Source organism: Clytia hemisphaerica, unplaced genomic scaffold (assembly GCF_902728285.1).
Source record: "Clytia hemisphaerica strain Z4C2 unplaced genomic scaffold, Clytia hemisphaerica genome assembly, whole genome shotgun sequence".
Lineage (NCBI taxonomy): Eukaryota > Metazoa > Cnidaria > Hydrozoa > Leptothecata > Clytiidae > Clytia > Clytia hemisphaerica.
In genome coordinates this window covers 817,280-836,225 of record NW_027103289.1, presented here as the reverse complement: position 1 = coordinate 836,225, position 18,946 = coordinate 817,280, and the positions used below count along the sequence as shown (strand labels likewise).

At 36.6% G+C, this 18,946-nt stretch overlaps 1 long non-coding RNA gene and 33 other non-coding genes across 34 annotated transcripts; all 34 read right to left on the bottom strand.

The window, feature by feature from the left end:
• Positions 1-640: 640 nt before the first annotated feature.
• Trnat-cgu (transfer RNA threonine (anticodon CGU)) lies at positions 641-713 on the bottom strand. Its single transcript has one exon. It is a non-coding gene; the product is annotated as a tRNA-Thr (tRNA).
• A 148-nt stretch (positions 714-861) lies between these two features.
• On the bottom strand, positions 862-934 carry Trnat-cgu (transfer RNA threonine (anticodon CGU)). The gene has a single exon. It is a non-coding gene; the product is annotated as a tRNA-Thr (tRNA).
• A 487-nt stretch (positions 935-1,421) lies between these two features.
• Trnam-cau (transfer RNA methionine (anticodon CAU)) lies at positions 1,422-1,494 on the bottom strand. The gene has a single exon. It is a non-coding gene; the product is annotated as a tRNA-Met (tRNA).
• A 369-nt stretch (positions 1,495-1,863) lies between these two features.
• Trnat-cgu (transfer RNA threonine (anticodon CGU)) lies at positions 1,864-1,936 on the bottom strand. The gene has a single exon. It is a non-coding gene; the product is annotated as a tRNA-Thr (tRNA).
• Positions 1,937-2,525: 589 nt separating this feature from the next.
• Trnat-cgu (transfer RNA threonine (anticodon CGU)) lies at positions 2,526-2,598 on the bottom strand. The gene has a single exon. It is a non-coding gene; the product is annotated as a tRNA-Thr (tRNA).
• A 651-nt stretch (positions 2,599-3,249) lies between these two features.
• Positions 3,250-5,946, bottom strand: LOC136809495 (uncharacterized). Its single transcript, XR_010846984.1, has 2 exons — positions 4,855-5,946; positions 3,250-3,964 (listed from the first exon to the last, which is right to left on the bottom strand). It is a non-coding gene; the product is annotated as an uncharacterized lncRNA (long non-coding RNA).
• A 2,333-nt stretch (positions 5,947-8,279) lies between these two features.
• Positions 8,280-8,352, bottom strand: Trnat-cgu (transfer RNA threonine (anticodon CGU)). The gene has a single exon. It is a non-coding gene; the product is annotated as a tRNA-Thr (tRNA).
• Positions 8,353-8,499: 147 nt separating this feature from the next.
• Trnat-cgu (transfer RNA threonine (anticodon CGU)) lies at positions 8,500-8,572 on the bottom strand. The gene has a single exon. It is a non-coding gene; the product is annotated as a tRNA-Thr (tRNA).
• Positions 8,573-8,941: 369 nt separating this feature from the next.
• Positions 8,942-9,014, bottom strand: Trnat-cgu (transfer RNA threonine (anticodon CGU)). Its single transcript has one exon. It is a non-coding gene; the product is annotated as a tRNA-Thr (tRNA).
• A 148-nt stretch (positions 9,015-9,162) lies between these two features.
• Trnat-cgu (transfer RNA threonine (anticodon CGU)) lies at positions 9,163-9,235 on the bottom strand. The gene has a single exon. It is a non-coding gene; the product is annotated as a tRNA-Thr (tRNA).
• A 1,474-nt stretch (positions 9,236-10,709) lies between these two features.
• Positions 10,710-10,783, bottom strand: Trnat-cgu (transfer RNA threonine (anticodon CGU)). Its single transcript has one exon. It is a non-coding gene; the product is annotated as a tRNA-Thr (tRNA).
• A 148-nt stretch (positions 10,784-10,931) lies between these two features.
• Trnam-cau (transfer RNA methionine (anticodon CAU)) lies at positions 10,932-11,004 on the bottom strand. Its single transcript has one exon. It is a non-coding gene; the product is annotated as a tRNA-Met (tRNA).
• A 147-nt stretch (positions 11,005-11,151) lies between these two features.
• Positions 11,152-11,224, bottom strand: Trnat-cgu (transfer RNA threonine (anticodon CGU)). Its single transcript has one exon. It is a non-coding gene; the product is annotated as a tRNA-Thr (tRNA).
• A 140-nt stretch (positions 11,225-11,364) lies between these two features.
• On the bottom strand, positions 11,365-11,437 carry Trnat-cgu (transfer RNA threonine (anticodon CGU)). Its single transcript has one exon. It is a non-coding gene; the product is annotated as a tRNA-Thr (tRNA).
• Positions 11,438-13,565: 2,128 nt separating this feature from the next.
• On the bottom strand, positions 13,566-13,639 carry Trnat-cgu (transfer RNA threonine (anticodon CGU)). Its single transcript has one exon. It is a non-coding gene; the product is annotated as a tRNA-Thr (tRNA).
• Positions 13,640-13,787: 148 nt separating this feature from the next.
• On the bottom strand, positions 13,788-13,860 carry Trnat-cgu (transfer RNA threonine (anticodon CGU)). Its single transcript has one exon. It is a non-coding gene; the product is annotated as a tRNA-Thr (tRNA).
• A 148-nt stretch (positions 13,861-14,008) lies between these two features.
• On the bottom strand, positions 14,009-14,081 carry Trnat-cgu (transfer RNA threonine (anticodon CGU)). Its single transcript has one exon. It is a non-coding gene; the product is annotated as a tRNA-Thr (tRNA).
• Positions 14,082-14,228: 147 nt separating this feature from the next.
• On the bottom strand, positions 14,229-14,301 carry Trnat-cgu (transfer RNA threonine (anticodon CGU)). The gene has a single exon. It is a non-coding gene; the product is annotated as a tRNA-Thr (tRNA).
• Positions 14,302-14,448: 147 nt separating this feature from the next.
• On the bottom strand, positions 14,449-14,521 carry Trnat-cgu (transfer RNA threonine (anticodon CGU)). Its single transcript has one exon. It is a non-coding gene; the product is annotated as a tRNA-Thr (tRNA).
• Positions 14,522-14,669: 148 nt separating this feature from the next.
• Trnat-cgu (transfer RNA threonine (anticodon CGU)) lies at positions 14,670-14,742 on the bottom strand. The gene has a single exon. It is a non-coding gene; the product is annotated as a tRNA-Thr (tRNA).
• A 145-nt stretch (positions 14,743-14,887) lies between these two features.
• Positions 14,888-14,960, bottom strand: Trnat-cgu (transfer RNA threonine (anticodon CGU)). The gene has a single exon. It is a non-coding gene; the product is annotated as a tRNA-Thr (tRNA).
• Positions 14,961-15,325: 365 nt separating this feature from the next.
• Trnat-cgu (transfer RNA threonine (anticodon CGU)) lies at positions 15,326-15,398 on the bottom strand. Its single transcript has one exon. It is a non-coding gene; the product is annotated as a tRNA-Thr (tRNA).
• A 147-nt stretch (positions 15,399-15,545) lies between these two features.
• Positions 15,546-15,618, bottom strand: Trnat-ugu (transfer RNA threonine (anticodon UGU)). The gene has a single exon. It is a non-coding gene; the product is annotated as a tRNA-Thr (tRNA).
• A 148-nt stretch (positions 15,619-15,766) lies between these two features.
• Trnat-cgu (transfer RNA threonine (anticodon CGU)) lies at positions 15,767-15,839 on the bottom strand. The gene has a single exon. It is a non-coding gene; the product is annotated as a tRNA-Thr (tRNA).
• Positions 15,840-15,987: 148 nt separating this feature from the next.
• On the bottom strand, positions 15,988-16,060 carry Trnat-cgu (transfer RNA threonine (anticodon CGU)). Its single transcript has one exon. It is a non-coding gene; the product is annotated as a tRNA-Thr (tRNA).
• Positions 16,061-16,207: 147 nt separating this feature from the next.
• Positions 16,208-16,280, bottom strand: Trnat-cgu (transfer RNA threonine (anticodon CGU)). Its single transcript has one exon. It is a non-coding gene; the product is annotated as a tRNA-Thr (tRNA).
• A 368-nt stretch (positions 16,281-16,648) lies between these two features.
• On the bottom strand, positions 16,649-16,721 carry Trnat-cgu (transfer RNA threonine (anticodon CGU)). Its single transcript has one exon. It is a non-coding gene; the product is annotated as a tRNA-Thr (tRNA).
• Positions 16,722-16,869: 148 nt separating this feature from the next.
• On the bottom strand, positions 16,870-16,942 carry Trnat-cgu (transfer RNA threonine (anticodon CGU)). The gene has a single exon. It is a non-coding gene; the product is annotated as a tRNA-Thr (tRNA).
• A 366-nt stretch (positions 16,943-17,308) lies between these two features.
• Trnat-cgu (transfer RNA threonine (anticodon CGU)) lies at positions 17,309-17,381 on the bottom strand. Its single transcript has one exon. It is a non-coding gene; the product is annotated as a tRNA-Thr (tRNA).
• Positions 17,382-17,529: 148 nt separating this feature from the next.
• Positions 17,530-17,602, bottom strand: Trnat-cgu (transfer RNA threonine (anticodon CGU)). The gene has a single exon. It is a non-coding gene; the product is annotated as a tRNA-Thr (tRNA).
• A 147-nt stretch (positions 17,603-17,749) lies between these two features.
• Positions 17,750-17,822, bottom strand: Trnat-cgu (transfer RNA threonine (anticodon CGU)). The gene has a single exon. It is a non-coding gene; the product is annotated as a tRNA-Thr (tRNA).
• A 366-nt stretch (positions 17,823-18,188) lies between these two features.
• Trnat-cgu (transfer RNA threonine (anticodon CGU)) lies at positions 18,189-18,261 on the bottom strand. Its single transcript has one exon. It is a non-coding gene; the product is annotated as a tRNA-Thr (tRNA).
• A 363-nt stretch (positions 18,262-18,624) lies between these two features.
• On the bottom strand, positions 18,625-18,698 carry Trnat-cgu (transfer RNA threonine (anticodon CGU)). Its single transcript has one exon. It is a non-coding gene; the product is annotated as a tRNA-Thr (tRNA).
• Positions 18,699-18,846: 148 nt separating this feature from the next.
• On the bottom strand, positions 18,847-18,919 carry Trnat-cgu (transfer RNA threonine (anticodon CGU)). Its single transcript has one exon. It is a non-coding gene; the product is annotated as a tRNA-Thr (tRNA).
• Between the last annotated feature and the right edge of the window lie 27 nt (positions 18,920-18,946).

Below are 18,946 nucleotides of genomic sequence, written 5' to 3'. Positions count from 1 at the left end.
ATAACAAGTGAATTCTCTTTTTTCTTGATACAAAATTTTACACAATGATGATGATGATTTAACAAAAAGATTTTATATAAGCAAAATGTTTTATCCGTATTGCTTCAAGGCACTGTAGCTTAGTGGTTAAAGCGCCTTTCTCGTAAACAGGAGTGTTACTGCTAATGCAGCAGCAAGGAATATATCACTGACCCCGATGAGTATATTCTGACCATATATTTCAGGGACGCTAAAACAAATGCACAAAGGCGCTTAAAAATCAATTGTGGTGCTTAAAATTACACCAGGAACTCCCCTTTGTCTCAAATATTTAGTGGATGATTGTAGTTTATGGCAAGTTTTCTAACTTCTAATTTTGTGCATTTGTTTGAGTGTCCCTGAAATAAATGGTCAGAATATACTCATCGGGGTCAGTGATATATTCCTCGCTGCAGCGTTAGCAGGTACACTCCTGTTTACGAGACAGGCGCTTTAACCACTAAGCTACAGTGCCTTGAAGCAGTAAGGATTAAACATTGTCCTTTAAATAATTCCTTCTGTAAGATTTTGTATAAATAAAAAGAAGAATTCACTTGTCATTGAGAGATTTGGGAATGATAGATAGCACTTAGTACATAACATTGTGCTTGGCACAATGAAAAGGCACTGCCCAGATTTGAACTGGGGATCTCCTGTTTACGAGACAGGCACTTTAACCTCTAAGCTACAGTGCCTTGAAGCAGTAAGGATTAAACATTGTCCTTCAAATAATTCCTTTTGTAAGATTTTGTATAAATAAAAGGAAGAATTCACTTGTCAATGAGAGATTTAGGAATGATAGATAGCACTGAGTACAACAAGATTGTGCTAGACACAATTAAAAGGCACTGCCCAGATTTGAACTGTGGATCTCCTGTTTACGAGACAGGTGCTTTAACCACTAAGCTGCAGTGCCTTGAATCAGTAGGGATAAAACATTTTCCTTCAATTAATTCTTTTTGTAAGATTTTGTGTACATAAAATGAATAATTCACTTGTCATTGAGAGATTTGGGAATGACAAATAGCCCCGGGAGGGGGGGGGGTACTTAGGCAAATGGAGGGTACGGTATGTGCCGCCCTTAAGGGTACCTTTTTTGGATTTCCAAAGTCCCGCTAAGGGTCGGAAAAATTAGAAAATCAAATTTCAGTCCTAGTAAGGGTCGGAAAAAAAGGAAAATTTCTACTTTTTACCCCCTGAAAGATAGAAATTTGGTCGAAATTGGTCAAATTAGTCCCGCTAAGGGTCGTAAAATTCCCAAAATTTTCCTTTGTTTTCTCCTTTTTAGTCCCGGTAAGGGTCCAAACTTCGAAAGTTGGGCGGCACCCCCCCGTCAGCTCGCAACCTTAGTACCCACCCGGGCAAATAGCAATGCATACAAGAGTGTGCTATACACAATTAGAAGGCACTGCCCAGATTTGCACTGGGAATCGTCTGTTTATGAGACAGGCGCTTTAACCACTAAGCTACAGTGCCTTGAAGCATTAAGGTTAAAACATTTTCCTTGAATTAATTCTTTTTGTAAGATTTTGTATAAATAAAGAGAAAAATTCACTTTTCATTTAGAGATTTTGGAATGATAGATAGCACTGAGTACAACAAGATTGTGCTAGACACAATAAAAAGGCACTGCCCAGATTTGAACTGGGGATCTCCTGTTTACGAGACATGCGCTTTAACCACTAAGTTACAGTGTCTTGGAGCAGTAATGAATTAAACATTGTCTTTTAAATAATTCCTTTTGTAAGATTTTGTATAAATAAAAAGAAAAATTCACTTGTCATTGAGAGATTTGGGAATGATAGATGGCACTGAGTACATAACATTTTGCTAGGCACAATTAAAAGGCACTGCCCAGATTTGAACTGGGGATCTCCTGTTTACGAGACAGGCGCTTTAACCACTAAGCTACAGTGCCATGAATCAGTATGGATTAAACATTGTCCTTTAAATAATTCCTTTTGTAAGATGTTTTAAGAAATAAAAAGAAGAATTCACTTGTCATTGAGAGATTTGGGAATGATAGATGGCACTTAGTACATAACATTTTGCCATGCACAATTAAAAGGCACTACCCAGATTTGAACTGCGGATCTCCTATTTACGCGACAGGCGCTTTATCCACAAAGCTACAGTGCCTTGAAGCAGTAAGGATTAAACATTGTCCTTGAAAAGATTCCTTTTGTAAGATTTTTTATGAATAAAGAGAAAAATTCACTTTTCATTTAGAAATTTGGGAATGATAGATAGCACTGAGTACATAACATTTTACTTGGCACAATTAAAAGGCACTGCTCAGATTTGAACTGGGGATCTCCTGTTTACGAGACAGGCGCTTTAATTACTAAGCTACAGTGCCTGGAAGCAGTAAGGATTAAACATTGTCCTTGAAAAGATTCCTTTTGTAAGATTTTGTATAAATAAAGAGAAAAATTCACTTTTCATTTAGAAATTTGGGAATGATAGATGGCACTGAGTACAACAAGATTGTGCTAGACACAATTAAAAGGCACTGCTCAGAATTGAACTAGGGATCTCCTGTTTACGAGACAAGTGCTTTAACCACTAAGCTACAGTGCCTTGAAGCAGTAAGGATAAAAAAATTGTATTTGAAAAGACTCCTTTTGTAAGATTTTGTATAAATAAAGAGAAAAATTCACTTTTCATTTAGAAATTTGGGAATGATAGATGGCACTGAGTACAACAAGATTGTGCTATTCTCCTCTAACTCTAAACCATAGTAACTTCCCACACCCTAAACTCCCGACTCCCATACCCACAGAAGAAAAGACACAGTGTTTTCTTTATAATTTGGTGGACGGGTCTTTGCAAGCACGTGGACGGGTCTTTGCAAGCACTGAGGATACTCTGGACAGCGGATAAAATACAAGAAGTTTATTCGTTAAGTACTGTATAATAAATTCTTGGCTCGAGTGTCATTGTTGCAAATTTGAACGTGGTAATATTTCGTAGAAAGTAGTGATTGCGAACCGGCCGGATGCGCCACAAACCCCTTCGTGAGAGGAAAATACATATTCCTCGTCCCAATGCACGGTCGCGTCCTCGAGGGTTAAGGCACTACTCTTGAGTCTCTCGCAAATACGATCTCTCATTAAATCGTTCATAATTACCGCCTCTCGTTAATTCGTTTGTAATCACGTATATTTCATCAGTTCTTTCGATGGGAATATATGATAACATCGACCAATGTTAGGATATCGTATCATATCGTTTCGTCTTTCGAGTTCGGAATGCTCGGATTCTTCTCTTGCAGGTGTTGTCAGTGGTTGTTCGTTATCGAGTTTTTATCGTGTATCTGATTTGTCCGGGTGCTCTTTTAGTCGGCTATAGAATCGGAAGTGTTTTTCTGGATACATATCCCGTTTCGTTGCCTCCGGTCATCGTCGATGCATCACATGAAAATAAAATATAAGATTTATGTAAGTAAGGTTAACGTCCAGAGCCCTCGACCCGAGATGTTGTTTTGAAAAAGGGCTACCATTTTTAAAACCCATACATGTCTCATCTGAGCATGCGTACTCGAACCCATGTCTCTCGGACGCCCGTCCGCCCATTCACGATCACGCCCTGACGCCCTACTATTTGAGTGTGAGATCGCGGAGAAACTAATTTTCGCTCTATCTTCGACTGCGCGAAAATACGCTTCTCCTCTAACTCTAAACCATAGTAACTTCCCACACCCTAAACTCCCGACTCCCATACCCACAGAAGAAAAGACACAGTGTTTTCTTTATAATTTGGTGGACGGGTCTTTGCAAGCACTGAGAATACAAAGAGCAAAGGATTGTACAGTTGATATGAAATTGAGTCTAGATTCCCAAAGAACGGGTAATTTTAAGTCTTCTCTTCAAACTGTCCTTTAAGTATTTATTTCGTGATTTTTCCGATTTCCAACGCCCGTGCAAATCAATCTCTCTTTCAGACACTCCGTTATTAATCGCTGCTGTAGCTCCACCTGACCTCATGGAATGTGTACAAAACTGCCTAACATCTTCTGTTATTGGCATGACTGAACTTAACAAACTAAGGAACTCTTTCCTTGCCGTGGTATAACTGATTTTATGATGTCCTATTGCCTTATGTCCTTCCTTCGTCTTGACCATTTTACATAAGATGTATGCTTCTGAATCGTCTTTCAGTTTAGCCTTTGTGAGGTAATCATCAAGAACTTCTTTGACCGAACAATTGCTGTCTATGTCTGAAATAGTAACTTTATTACCATGTCTGTTTTGATCAGTTTTTGATTTTTCTAACATAATGTCAATGTGATCTGTGCTGAAAACAAAATGTTTAACTTGTAACCATAAGATTTCGTCTATGCGAAGAAAACCGAAATAGCCGATTAAAACTGTTAACAAAAAACGTTTATGCATAAGGTTGTCACTGTGCCCATACTCTTCACAGACCTTTTTTACTAATTCAGGTGGTAATGGCTCTTTTTTTGATTTGACACTTTATGCTCTGAAGCTATACGTAATGCACCTTTAAAAGTTAACTGTACAAGACAATCATCTGTAGGAGACTGGTACCCTTTTCTCAAGTGACCCCACCGTATTCCTGTTAAGGCGTTAGTTATTGTGCCTGGCTGTTTTTTCTCTTTTGATAGATCGTTCAAATACAAACAAATGTGAAAAGGATCTGCAGGTATGGCTAAAACTTCATCATATTGGTCACTCCATTTTACCCACGCGTTCCATCCATAAGAATACTTTCTAGCTGTGCTCCTTGCCCAGTTGGCATCGATTAATTCATACAAATTATTTCCTTTCTCACGGAGCTCTTTATTTTGGATAGTTTCCAATCTCTCCTCCAGACTTTGTTCTTCTGTGCCTACAAGCAATCAAAATAAAATCTCACTTGACTTTTCTCTAGCATACTAATCAATGCACCTGTACTACCCAGCCACTACTGGTACAGGAAAAACGAAATTTAGCCCTGTACTACCCAGCCACAGCTGGTACAGGAACAGTAGATTTAAACCATGTACTACCCAGTCACTCCTGGTACATGAGGAAACAGTTACTACCATCTGTACTACCCAGCCACTACTGGTACAGATAAAATCCGAATCCATTCTGTACTACCCAGCCACTGCTGGTACAGGGAAAGATAAATGGCAAAGTTTTAGTCTCAATCCCATCATTAACATAAAATTGGTCACATATGGCAGTAGGAAAAAATCATTCTAGCATCATTTGAAAATGAAATTATTTGGATGTCTTCTCTAGAGATGAAAAATCTAGATACAAAGCAATCGAATTAAAATTTGCGAATCCTTTAAATAATGAACTACAATTTGATAGAAAATATGGTTGCAAAATTAGATATCCTGACACAAAACTCTCGAAAGTCCCCTCCTTTTTAGTTATCAAGGGCCAATAATATGCTGATCTCCAGAGCGGAACAAACAATACACCTTTGCCTTTGCAACTTTTCAAATGTCGTAGTGTGTCACCTATTAAAGATATTGGTGGACAAAGCCAATTGAAATGGTTACTCCAATCACATGTAAAACTGTCTACTCCTAGGGTGCCTGGACAATAGAATTTTGAATTAAATGAGTCAACCTTTCTGTTTGTATATGAGGCAAATCGATCAAATGTGAATTTTCCAAATTTTTCTTGGATGTAACTAAATGATTCATAATCGATGCTCCAATCATCATAGTCTATGTATTTGGAAATTTGGTCTGCAATTTGATTGTACTCCCTAGGTATCCACTGTGTTGTAATTTCTATGTCAAATTTTAAGCAAAGTTTAAAAATGTCTAAAGCAATGTTTTGAAGATGATGCTTTCTGCTGCCTATTTGAATTATTCTTGCTACGTTTGTATTGTCTGAATGCCACAGGATTTTTTGGTTGGTTAAAAGTGAGTAAAAGCTTTCTAATGAGTATTTGACTGCCAACAGTTCTCTGTAAGTTGAACTTGTTCCTTTTTCAGAATAATTGAAATTGTCCCTTGCCACGATATTGCCGAGTTTTTCGATAATGAAACTGCCATAACCCTTTTCGCTGGCATCTGAAAAAACTACCTTAGTAATACTATTGTTTGTTCTGATTTTGTGCCCATTGTAAAAATCAAGGTTATTGAACCAAAATAAAAGCTCTTCGCATACTTCATTATTCAAGTCATGTTGGCGATCCCAAGTTGGTTTTTCGTTTATGAAAAAGAACAAGTGCCTCGTCAAAATCTGGGATATCGAACCAATGGCGGGTTTCATGCTAATAATCATGCCTGCAACTCTTGATATTTCCCTAGCAGAGCCTCTTTGACGTAAGATAAGACTGGATAGCAGTTTTTTCAGAGCAGATATTTTCTTCTCGGGTACAAAAAATTTGAAAGTTTCAGAGCTGATAATAAACCCAAGCCATGTACAAGATTTTGAGGGATTTAAGTGTGATTTCTCTTCGTTTATAGTGAGCCCTGCCTGATCTAGATCGTTTTTGACAATTGATATGCTCTTTTCTAAGCAATCTTTGTTTTTATCTCCCAATATACCATCGTCTAAGTAAACAACAGAACGGATTCCCAAGCCTCTCCATCTTTTGATCAATGGTCTCATTAGTTTGGTAAAAACATAACATGCTGAAGCTAAGCCAAATGGTAAAACTTTGAATTTGAAGTATCTCTGGACCCCATTAGGGAAAACCCAAGAAAAACCGAGAAATTTTTGATCTTCTGGTGCGATAGAAATGTGATGGTACCCTGATTTTAGGTCGAAAGTGGCAAAATAAAACTCAGGCTCCATTATTTGAGATACTGTGCTAATGCCTTCATATTTGAATTTTCTTTCTATCAAAAGTTCATTGATTCCTCTGCAATCAAGTACAAGTCTTAATTTCCCATTCTTTTCTGCAACTGTTAAAGGATTGCAACAATAAGCTGGTTCACGGATTTCTGAAATGCAGTCGTTATCAATCAAATCAATAATAGCTTTGGTTGTAAATGAATAGTTTTTGAAACTTGATAAGTTGTTTTTGTAGAAAAAACTTGTGGGCTTGTTTTTAAATGGTATTCTGTATCCATTTTCAATGATGCTAAGAACGAAAGGTGAAGCTTGTAAATCGTTCTTCCAAAACTCTGCCCCTTCAAGGATTTTTCCAACCACTGTTTTTGATGGTTTTGTTGTTGCTGGAAAGAAAAATGATTGGTTTTTTTTTTTTTTTTTTTTTTTTTTTTTTTTTGCTTACAGAAGGAACTTATGCGAAAAAATTGTGTCAGGTGTGCAAAAAAAAAAAAAAAAATTATTTTTGAAAATAAAAACACAAGCGTCTTTTGAAAAAAGAAACAAAAAAATGTTAATTAGAAGTATTGTCAGTAGGATTACCGACTAATGTCTCTGTTGGTTTAGGTGGGTTTGTGCATGTGGCAAAAAAATGTCCTTTCTTTCCACACCTCCAACATTCTAATTCCTCAATGGGGATTTTTGGTTTTTGTCTTGGTCTACTATCCTTATAATTGGACTGGCTACTATTCGAGTTGTGTGCCGAAACGTGTGCCGAATTGTTCTCCTTTAGCCTTCTTTTCCGGGCTGCCTCTCTTATGGCTTTTTGAATTCGCTTTTCGTCATCCTCATCCGAGGCGAGATCATCACTTTGGTAGGCATTGGCTGTGCCCCACCCGTCTCTATCAGCGATCATTAAGACTTTCATTCTGGCAAAACAAATGTCCTTACCTTTGGTCAATAGGTCTGACACTTCGTCATATTTTTGCTTTTGGAGGGAGTTTTCGGCTTTCTCAAATATGTCCACAACTTGTCCTTGATAGTCGAACTGTTGCTGATTTGCTTTTGAGGTCAGTTTTACTTTCTCAAGCTTTCTGCGCTTCTCTGATTTTTCTTCTGGGATTCTATCGTCCAGCATTCTTTTGGTATTCTCGTTTGCTTTTTCGAGTAGGTTTGTAAGCATGTTTTGAAGATCATTTCTCGTAATTTGTTGATTTCCCTCTTGAGGGGCGTCTCCTTCTGGCATGGTGTTTTGTTTGTGAAGTACGTCTCTGCTGATTGTCAACTGTGAGCTGTCCAGAGCCCTCGACACGAGATGTTGTTTTGAAAAAGGGCTACCATTTTTAAAACCCATACATGTCTCATCTGAGCATGCGTACTCGAACCCATGTCTCTCGGACGCCCGTCCGCCCATTCACGATCACGCCCTGACGCCCTACTATTTGAGTGTGAGATCGCGGAGAAACTAATTTTCGCTCTATCTTCGACTGCGCGAAAATACGCGACACAATTAAAAGGCACTGCCCAGATTTGAACTGGGGATCTCCTGTTTACGAGACAGGCGCTTTAACCACTAAGCTACAGTGCCTTGAAACAGTAATGATTAAACATTGTCCTTTAAATAATTCCTTTTGTAAAATGATGTAGAAATAAAAGGAAGAATTCACTTGTCATTGAGAGATTTGGGAATGATAGATGGCACTGAGTACATAACATTTTGCTATGCACAATTAAACGGCACTACCCAGATTTGAACTGGGGATCTCCTGTTTACGAGACAGGCGCTTTAACCACTAAGCTACAGTGCCTTGAAGCAGTAAGGATTAAACATTGTCCTTTAAATAATTCCTTTTGTAAGATGTTGTAGAAATAAAAGGAAGAATTCACTTGTCAATGAGAGATTTGGGAATGATAGATAGCACTGAGTACAACAAGATTGTGCTAGACACAATTAAAAGGCATTGCCCAGATTTGAACTGCAGATCTCTTGTTTACGAGACAGGCGCTTTAACCCTTAAGCTACAGTACCTTGAAGCATTAAAGTTGAAACATTTTCCTTCAATTAATTCTTTTTGTAAGATTTTGTGTACATGAAAAAATAAATTCCCTTGTGATTGAGACATTTGGGAATGATAGATAGCACTGAGTACAACAAGATTGTGCTAGACACAATTAAAAGGCACTGCCCAGATTTGAACTGGGGATCTCCTGTTTACGAGACAGGTGCTTTAACCACAAAGCTACAGTGCCTTGAAGCAGTAAGGATTAAACATTGTCCTTGAAAAGATTCGTTTTGTAAGAATTTGTATAAATAAAGAGAAAAATTCACTTTTCATTTAGAGATTTTGGAATGATAGATAGCACTGAGTACAACAAGATTGTGCTAGACACAATTAAAAGGCACTGCCCAGATTTGAACAGGGGATCTCCTGTTTACGAGACAGGCGCTTTAACCACTAAGCTACAGTGTCTTGAAGCAGTAAGGATTAAACATTGTCCTTTAAATAATTCCTTTTGTAAGATGTTGTAGAAATAAAAGGAAGAATTCACTTTTCAATGAGAGATTTGGGTATGATAGGCAGCACTGAGTACAACAAGATTGTGCTAGACACAATTAAAATACATTGCCCAGATTTCGCCAGATTTGAACTGCGGATCACTTGTGTACGAGACAGGCGCTTTAACCACTAAGCTACAGTGCCTTGAAGCATTATGGATAAAACATTTTCCTTAAATTAATTCTTTTTGTAAGATTTTGTGTACATAAAAAGAGAAAATCACTTGTGATTGAGACATTTGGGAATGACAGATAGCACTAAATATAAGAGTGTGCTATATAAAATTAGAAGGAAATGCCCAGATTTGAGCTTGGGATCTCCTGTTTAAGAGGCAGGCGCTTTAACCACTAAGCTACAGTGCCTTGAATCAGTTAGGATTAAACATTGTCCTTTAAATAATTCCTTTTGTAAGATTTTGTATAAATAAAAAGAAGAATTCACTTGTCATTGACAGATTTGGGAATGATAGATGGCACTGAGTACATAACATTTTGCTATGCACAATTAAAAGGCATTGTCCAGATTTGAACTGCGGATCTCTTGTTTACGAGACAGGCGCTTTAACCACTAAGGTACAGTGCATTGAAGCATTAAGGATAAAACATTTTCCTTAAATAAATTCTTTTTGTAAGATTTTATGTACATAAAAAGAGAAATTCACTTGTGATTGAGACATTTGGGAATGACAGATAGCACTAAATATAAGAGTGTGCTATATAAAATTAGAAGGAAATGCCCAGATTTGAGCTTGGGATCTCCTGTTTACGAGGCAGGCGCTTTAACCACTAAGCTACAGTGCCTTGAATCAGTTAGGATTAAACATTGTCCTTTAAATAATTCCTTTTGTAAGATTTTGTATAAATAAAAAGAAGAATTCACTTGTCATTGAGAGATTTGGGAATGATAGATAGTAATGAGTACAACAAGATTGTGCTAGACACAATTAAAAGGCATTGTCCAGATTTGAACTGCGGATCTCTTGTTTACTAGACAGACGCTTTAACCACTAAGCTACTGTGCCTTGAAGTAGTAAGGATTAAACATTGTCCTTTACATAATTCCTTTTGTAAGATGTTGTAGAATTAAAAGGAATAATTCACTTGTTAATGAGAGATTTGGGAATGATAGATAGCACTTAGTACAACAAAATTGTGCTAGACACTATTAAAAGGCATTGCCCAGATTTGAATTGCGGATTTCTTGTTTACGAGACAGGCGCTTTAACCACTAAGCTACAGTGCCTTAAAGCATTAAGGATAAAACATTTTCCTTCAATTAATTCTTTTTGTAAGATTTTGTGTACATAAAAAGAGAAATTCACTTGTGAATGAGACATTTGGGAATGAGAGATGTGACTGAATATAAGAGTGTGCTATACAAAATTAGAAGGCACTGCCCAGGTTTGAGCTTGGGATTCTCCTGTTTACGAGACAGGCGCTTTAACCACTAAGCTACAGTGCCTTGAAGTATTAAGGTTAAAACATTTTCCTTCAATTAATTCTTTTTGTAAGATTTTGTATAAATAAAGAGAAAAATTCACTTTTCATTTAGATATTTTGGAATGATAGATAGCACTGAGTACAACGAGATTGTGCTAGACACAATTAAAAGGCACTGCCCAGATTTGAAGTTGGGACCTCCTGTTTATGAGACAGGCGCTTTAACCACTAAGCTACAGTGCCTTGAAGCAGTAAGGATTAAACATTGTCCTTTAAATAATTCCTTTTGTAAGATGTTGTAGAAATAAAAGTAAGAATTCACTTGTCAATGAGAGATTTGGGAATGATAGATGGCACTGAGTACATAACATTTTGCTATGCACAATTAAAAGGCACTGCCCAGATTTGAACTGGGGATCTCCTGTTTACGAGACAGGCGCTTTAACCACTAAGCTACAGTGCCTTGAAGCATTAAGGAAAAACATTTCCTTCAATAATTTTTTGTAAGATTTTGTATAAATAAAAGAAGAATTCACTTGTCATTGAGAGATTTGGGAATGATAGATGGCACTGAGTACATAAAATTTGCTAGGCACAATTAAAAGGCACTGCCCAAATTTGAACTGGGGATCTCCTGTTTACGAGACAGGCGCTTTAACCATTAAGCTAAAGTGCCTTGAAGCAGTAATAATTAAACATTGTCCTCGAAAAAATTCTTTTTGTAAAATTTTGTATAAATAAAAAGAAGAATTCATTTGTCATTGAGAGATTTGGGAATGAGAGCTAGCAATGAGTACAACAAGATTGTGCTAGACACAATTAAAAGGCATTGCCCAGATTTGAACTGCAGATCTCTTATTTACTAGACAGACGCTTTAACCACTAAGCTACAGTGCCTTGAAGTAGTAAGGATTAAACATTGTCCTTTACATAATTTCTTTTGTAAGATGTTGTAGAATTAAAAAGAAGAATTGACTTGTCAATGAGAGATTTGGGAATGATAGATAGCACTGAGTACAACAAAATTGTGCTAGACACTATTAAAAGGCATTGCCCAGATTTGAATTGCGGATTTCTTGTTTACGAGACAGGCGCTTTAACCACTAAGCTACAGTGCCTTAAAGCATTAAGGATAAAACATTTTCCTTCAATTAATTCTTTTTGTAAGATTTTGAGTACATAAAAAGAGAAATTCACTTGTGAATGAGACATTTGGGAATGAGAGATGCCACTGAATATAAGAGTGTGCTATACAAAATTAGAAGGCATTGCCCAGGTTTGAGCTTGGGATTCTCCTGTTTACGAGACAGGCGCTTTAACCACTAAGCTACAGTGCCTTGAAGAATTAAGGTTAAAACCTTTTCCTTCAATTAATTCTTTTTGTAAGATTTTCTATAAATAAAGAGAAAAATTCACTTTTCATTTAGAGATTTTGGAATGATAGATAGCACTGAGTACAACAAGATTGTGCTAGATACAATTAAAAGGAACTGCCCAGATTTGAACTTGGGTTCTCTTGTTTACGAGACAGGCGCTTTAACCACTAAGCTACAGTGCCTTGAAGCATTAAGGTTAAAACATTTTCCTTCAATTAATTCTTTTTGTAAGATTTTGTATAAATAAAGAGAAAAATTCACTTTTCATTTAGAGATTTTGGAATGATAGATAGCACTGAGTACAACGAGATTGTGCTAGACACAATTAAAAGGCACTGCCCAGATTTGAAGTTGGGACCTCCTGTTTACGAGACAGGCGCTTTAACCACTAAGCTACAGTGTCTTGAAGCAGTAAGGATTAAACATTGTCCTTTAAATAATTCCTTTTGTAAGATGTTGTAGAAATAAAAGGAAGAATTCACTTGTCAATGAGAGATTTGGGAATGATAGATGGCACTGAGTACATAACATTTTGCTATGCACAATTAAAAGGCATTGTCCAGATTTGAACTGCGCGTCTATTATTTACAAGACAGTCGCTTTAACCACTAAGCTACAGTGCCTTGAAGCATTAAGGATAAATCATTTTCCTTCAACTAATTTTTTGTAAGATTTTGTATAAATAAAAAGAAGAATTCACTTGTCATTGAGAGATTTGGGAATGATAGATGGCACTGAGTACATAAAATTTTGCTAGGCACAATTAAAATACACTACCCAATATTGAACTGGGGATCTCCTGTTTACGAGACAGGCGCTTTAACCACTAAGCTAAAGTGCCTTGAAGCAGTAATAATTAAACATTGTCCTCGAAAAAATTCCTTTTGTAAAATTTTGTATAAATAAAAAGAAGAATTCACTTGTCATTGAGAGATTTGGGAATGAGAGATAGCAATGAGTACAACAAGATTGTGCTAGACACAATTAAAAGGCATTGCCCAGATTTGAACTGCGGATCTCTTATTTACTAGACAGACGCTTTAACCACTAAGCTACAGTGCCTTGAAGTAGTAGGGATTGAACATTGTCCTTTACATAATTCCTTTTGTAAGATGTTGTAGAATTAAAAAGAATAATTCACTTGTCAATGAGAGATTTGGGAATGATAGATAGCACTGAGTACAACAAAATTGTGCTAGACACTATTAAAAGGCATTGCCCAGATTTGAACTGCGGATTTCTTGTTTACGAGACAGGCACTTTAACCACTAAGCTACAGTGCCTTAAACCATTAAGGATAAAACATTTTCCTTCAATTAATTCTTTTTGTAAGATTTTGTGTACATAAAAAGAGAAATTCATTTGTGAATGAGACATTTGGGAATGAGAGATGCCACTGAATATAAGAGTGTGCTATACAAAATTAGAAGGCACTGCCCAGATTTGAGCTTGGGATTCTCCTGTTTACGAGACAGGCGCTTTAACCACTAAGCTACAGTGCCTTGAAGCATCAAGGTTAAAACATTTTCCTTCAATTAATTCTTTTTGTAAGATTTTGTATAAATAAAGAGAAAAATTCACTTTTCATTTAGAGATTTTGGAATGATAGATAGCACTGAGTACAACAAGATTGTGCTAGACACAATTAAAAGGCACTGCCCAGATTTGAACTGGGGATCTCCTGTTTACGAGACAGGCGCTTTAACCACTAAGCTACAGTGTCTTGAAGCAGTAAGGATTAAACATTGTCCTTTAAATAATTCCTTTTGTAAGATGTTGTAGAAATAAAAGGAAGAATTCACTTGTCAATGAGAGATTTTGGAATGATAGATAGCACTGAGTACAACAAGATTGTGCTAGACACAATTAAAAGGCACTGCCCAGATTTGAACTGGGGATCTCCTGTTTACGAGACAGGCGCTTTAACCACTAAGCTACAGTGTCTTGAAGCAGTAAGGATTAAACATTGTCCTTTAAATAATTCCTTTTGTAAGATGTTGTATAAATAAAAAGAAGAATTCACTTGTCATTGAGAGATTTGGGAATGATAGATGGCACTGAGTAAATAACATTTTGCTATGCACAATTAAAAGGCGCTACCCAGATTTGAACTGGGGATCTCCTGTTTACGAGACAGGCGCTTTAACCACTAAGCTACAGTGCCTTGAAGCAATAAGGATTAAACATTGTCCTTTAAATAATTCCTTTTGTAAGATTTTGTATAAATAAAAAGAAGAATTCACTTGTCATTGAGAGATTTGGGAATGATAGATGGCACTGAGTACATAACATTTTGCTAGGCACAATTAAAAGGCACTGCCCAGATTTGAACTGGGGATCTCCTGTTTACGAGACAGGCGCTTTAACCACTAAGCTACAGTGCCTTGAAGCAGTAAGGATTAAACATTGTCCTTTAAATAATTCCTTTTGTAAGATGTTGTAGAAATAAAAAGAAGAATTCACTTGTCATTGAGAGATTTGGGAATGATAGATAGCACTGAGTACAACAAGATTGTGCTAGACACAATTAAAAGGCACTGCCCAGATTTGAACTGGGGATCTCCTGTTTACGAGACAGGCGCTTTAACCACTAAGCTACAGTGCCTTGAAGCAGTAAGGATTAAACATTTCCTTTAAATAATTCCTTTTGTAAGATGTTGTAGAAATAAAGGAAGAATTCACTTTTCATTGAGAGATTTGGGAATGATAGATGGCACTGAGTACATAACATTTTGCTATGCACAATTAAAAGGCACTGCCCAGATTTGAACTGGGGATCTCCTGTTTACGAGACAGGCGCTTTAACCACTAAGCTACAGTGCCTTGAAGCAGTAAGGATTAAACATTGTCCTTTAAATAATTCCTTTTGTAAGATTTTGTATAAATAAAAAGAAGAATTCACTTGTCATTGAGAGATTTGGGAATGATAGATGGCACTGAGTACATAACATTTTGCTAGGCACAATTAAAAGGCACTGCCCAGATTTGAACTGGGGATCTCCTGTTTACGAGACAGGCGCTTTAACCACTAAGCTACTGAAGCAATCAGTATGGATTAAACATTGTCCTTTAAATAATTCCTTTTGTAAGATGTTTTAAGAAATAAAAAGAAGAATTCACTTGTCATTGAGAGATTTGGGAATGATAGATGGCACTGAGTACATAACATTTTGCTATGCACAATTAAAAGGCACTACCCAGATTTGAACTGCGGATCTCCTGTTTACGAGACAGGCGCTTTAACCACTAAGCTACAGTGCCTTGAAGCAGTAAGGATTAAACATTGTCCTTGAAAAGATTCCTTTTGTAAGATTTTGTATAAATAAAGAGAAAAATTCACTTTTCATTTAGAAATTTGGGAATGATAGATGGCACTGAGTACATAACATTTTGCTTGGCACAATTAAAAGGCACTGCCCAGATTTGAACTGGGGATCTCCTGTTTACAAGACAGGCGCTTTAACCACTAAGCTACAGTGCCTTGAAGCAGTAAGGATTAAACATTGTCCTTGAAAAGATTCTTTTTGTAAGATTTTGTATAAATAAAGAGAAAAATTCACTTTTCATTTAGAAATTTGGGAATGATAGATGGCACTGAGTACAACAAGATTGTGCTAGACACAATTAAAAGGCACTGCCCAGATTTGAACTGGGGATCTCCTGTTTACGAGACAGGCGCTTTAACCACTAAGCTACAGTGCCTTGAAGCAGTAAGGATTAAACATTGTCCTTGAAAAGATTCCTTTTGTAAGATTTTGTATAAATAAAGAGAAAAATTCACTTTTCATTTAGAAATTTGGGAATGATAGATGGCACTGAGTACAACAACATTGTGCTAGACACAATTAAAAGGCACTGCCCAGATTTGAACTGGGGATCTCCTGTTTACGAGACAGGCGCTTTAACCACTAAGCTACAGTGCCTTGAAGCAGTAAGGATTAAACATTGTCCTTTAAATAATTCCTTTTGTAAAATGTTGTAGAAATAAAAGGAAGAATTCACTTGTCATTGAGAGATTTGGGAATGATAGATGGCACTGAGTACATAACATTTTGCTATGCACAATTAAAAGGCACTACCCAGATTTGAACTGGGGATCTCCTGTTTACGAGACAGGCGCTTTAACCACTAAGCTACAGTGCCTTGAAGCAGTAAGGATTAAACATTGTCCTTTAAATAATTCCTTTTGTAAGATGTTGTAGAAATAAAAGGAAGAATTCACTTGTCAATGAGAGATTTGGGAATGATAGATAGCACTGAGTACAACAAGATTGTGCTAGACTCAATTAAAAGGCATTGCCCAGATTTGAACTGCGGATCTCTTGTTTACGAGACAGGTGCTTTAACCCTAAGCTACAGTACCTTGAAGCATTAAGGTTAAAACATTTTCCTTCAATTAATTCTTTTTGTAAGATTTTGTGTACATAAAAAGAGAAATTCCCTTGTGATTGAGACATTTGGGAATGATAGATATCACTGAGTACAACAAGATTGTGCTAGACACAATTAAAAGGCACTGCCCAGATTTGAACTGGGGATCTCCTGTTTACGAGACAGGTGCTTTAACCACTAAGCTACAGTGCCTTGAAGCAGTAAGGATTAAACATTGTCCTTGAAAAGATTCCTTTTGTAAGATTTTGTATAAATAAAGAGAAAAATTCACTTTTCATTTAGAGATTTTGGAATGATAGATAGCACTGAGTACAACAAGATTGTGCTAGACACAATTAAAAGGCACTGCCCAGATTTGAACTGGGGATCTCCTGTTTACGAGACAGGCGCTTTAACCACTAAGCTACAGTGTCTTGAAGCAGTAAGGATTAAACATTGTCCTTTAAATAATTCCTTTTGTAAGATGTTGTAGAATTAAAAGGAAGAATTCACTTGTTAATGAGAGATTTGGGAATGATAGATAACACTGAGTACAACAAAATTGTGCTAGACACTATTAAAAGGCATTGCCCAGATTTGAATTGCGGATTTCTTGTTTACGAGACAGGGGCTTTAACCACTAAGCTACAGTGCCTTGAAGCATTAAGGATAAAACATTTTCCTTCAATTAATTCTTTTTGTAAGATTTTGTGTACATAAAAAGAGAAATTCACTTGTGAATGAGACATTTGGGAATGAGAGATGCCACTGAATATAAGAGTGTGCTATACAAAATTAGAAGGCACTGCCCAGATTTGAGCTTGGGATCTCCTGTTTACGAGACAGGCGCTTTAACCACTAAGCTACAGTGCCTTGAAGCATTAAGGTTAAAACATTTTCCTTCAATTAATTCTTTTTGTAAGATTTTGTATAAATAAAGAGAAAAATTCACTTTTCATTTAGAGATTTTGGAATGATAGATAGCACTGAGTACAACAAGATTGTGCTAGACACAATTAAAAGGCACTGCCCAGATTTGAACTGGGGATCTCCTGTTTACGAGACAGGCGCTTTAACCACTAAGCTACAGTGTCTTGAAGCAGTAAGGATTAAACATTGTCCTTTAAATAATTCTTTTTGTAAGATGTTGTAGAAATAAAAGAAGAATTCACTTGTCAATGAGAGATTTTGGAATGATAGATAGCACTGAGTACAACAAGATTGTGCTAGACACAATTAAAAGGCACTGCCCAGATTTGAACTGGGGATCTCCTGTTTACGAGACAGGCGCTTTAACCACTAAGCTACAGTGCCTTGAAGCATTAAGGATAAAACATTTTCCTTCAATTAATTCTTTTTGTAAGATTTTGTGTACATAAAAAGAGAAATTCACTTGTGATTGAGACATTTGGGAATGACAGATAGCACTAAATATAAGAGTGTGCTATATAAAATTAGAAGGAAATGCCCAAATTTGAACTGGGGATCTCCTGTTTACGAGACATGCGCTTTAACCACTAAGCTACAGTGCCTTGAAGCAGTAACAATTAAACATTTTCCTCGAAAAAATTCCTTTTGTAAGATTTTGTATAAATAAAAAGAAGAATTCACTTGTCATTGAGAGATTTGGGAATGATAGATAGCACTGAGTACAACAAGATTGTGCTAGACACAATTAAAAGGCACTGCCCAGATTTGAACTGCGGATCTCTTGTTTACGAGACAGGCGCTTTAACCACTAAGCTACAGTGCCTTGAAGCAGTAAGGATTAAACATTGTCCTTTAAATAATTCCTTTTGTAAGATGTTGTAGAATTAAAAGGAAGAATTCACTTGTTAATGAGAGATTTGGGAATGATAGATAGCACTGAGTACAACAAAATTGTGCTAGACACTATTAAAAGGCATTGCCCAGATTTGAATTGTGGATTTCTTGTTTACGAGACAGGCGCTTTAACCACTAAGCTACAGTGCCTTAAAGCATTAAGGATAACATTTTTTCCAATTAATTCTTTTTGTAAGATTTTGTGTACATAAAAAGAGAAATTCACTTGTGAATGAGACATTTGGGAATGAGAGATGCCACTGAATATAAGAGTGTGCTATACAAAATTAGAAGGCACTGCCCAGGTTTGAGCTTGGGATTCTCCTGTTTACGAGACAGGCGCTTTAACCACTAAGCTACAGTGCCTTGAAGCATTAAGGTTAAAACATTTTCCTTCAATTAATTCTTTTTGTAAGATTTTGTATAAATAAAGAGAAAAATTCACTTTTCATTTAGAGATTTGGGAATGATAGATAGCACTGAGTACAACAAGATTGTGCTAGACACAATTAAAAGGCACTGCCCAGATTTGAACTGGGGATCTCCTGTTTACGAGACAGGCGCTTTAACCACTAAGCTACAGTGCCTTGAAGCAGTAGGGATTAAACATTGTC